We start from the raw sequence: 1,344 nt of genomic DNA, 5'->3' as shown, positions 1-1,344 counted from the left end.
CTTTCAATTTAAGCACTTTAGGCATAGAATTTCATCACGAAATTTTCACACAATCATGCAATCATATCATATTCATCAAAATAATTATAAAATAATTATTTCTATCTCGGATTTGTGGTCACGAAACCACTATTCCAATTAAGCCCTAATTTAGGATATTACAGGTTATTCCCTTTTTCATTGAGGAACAAAGCTAAATAGTGGTTGAACTCGTTACCACGAGGGTCAATTACTACTTGGGAACAAATGATCGAAAAATTTTTACTAAAATATTTTTCACTGGCTAAAACGGCTAAATTACGTAACGATATCTCTTCTTTTGTGCAGATGGATTTAGAAACACTCTACAATGCATGGGAGAGATACAAGGACCTTTTGATAAGGTGCCCTCGCCATGGGTTACCACTTTGGCTACAGGTTCAAACGTTCCACAATGGCCTGAATCCTTCGACTCGACAAATGGTTGACGCAGCTGCTGGCAGAACCATCAATAATAAAACACCTGAAGATGCCTATGAGTTTATAGAGGAGATGTCACTAAATAGCTATCAATGGCAAGTCATTAGGACAAAGCCAATGAAAATAGCCGACGTTTATAACGTCGATTCGGTCACCATGCTCTCTAATCATGTAGAACTCTTAAATAAAAAGATTGATAGTTTTCTTAGTTCTTCACAGGTTCACCAGTAATGCAGTGCGAAGCAAGTGGAGGTGGAACAAGCCATTCGGAATACCAACCTTATGGCCACAACATGGATAACGAGCAGTTAAACTACATGGGTAATAATCCTCGACCTCAAAACAATCCATATAGTAACACTTACAATGCAGGTTGGAAAAACCACCCAATTTCTCGTGGAGTGGTCAAGGAAATCAAACACCACAATCACCTCCAGGCTACCAACAACCACCCTACCAACAGGAAAAGATGCCGAACCTTGAAGAGATGCTCTCAAATTTTATTTCGGTGTCAGAAACTTATTTCTGAAACACCGAGATAGAACTTAAAAATTAACAAGTGTCGATCCAAAGGCTCGAAATTCAGATAAGCCAGCTTTCCAAACTAATTTTTGAACGACCACAAGGTAGCTTGCCAAGTAATACTGAACCCAACCTAAGGGAACAGCTCAACGCAATTAATATTCAATATGAAGAAGGAGTTGTTGAGCCTGAACTAGAACCGAGGCAAGAAACTGTGGTAAGCAAAGGTCAAGGTGAGGTAGATAACAATAAAAACAAAATAGTGAATGTTGAATATAAACCTCATGTGCCATACCCCAACGCAATAAGGAAAGGCCGCTCAGATAAAAAATTTGGTAAATTCCTTAAACTCTTAAAAAAATT

General features: G+C 38.2%; 1 non-coding gene across 1 annotated transcript; it reads right to left on the bottom strand.

Moving 5' to 3' along the window:
• Positions 1-294: 294 nt before the first annotated feature.
• On the bottom strand, positions 295-401 carry LOC121231185 (small nucleolar RNA R71). The gene has a single exon (XR_005929252.1). It is a non-coding gene; the product is annotated as a small nucleolar RNA R71 (small nucleolar RNA).
• Positions 402-1,344: the final 943 nt, after the last annotated feature.

Source organism: Gossypium hirsutum, chromosome A06 (assembly GCF_007990345.1).
Source record: "Gossypium hirsutum isolate 1008001.06 chromosome A06, Gossypium_hirsutum_v2.1, whole genome shotgun sequence".
Taxonomy (NCBI): Eukaryota; Viridiplantae; Streptophyta; class Magnoliopsida; order Malvales; family Malvaceae; genus Gossypium; species Gossypium hirsutum.
This window is presented reverse-complemented; position numbering and strand designations above follow the sequence as displayed.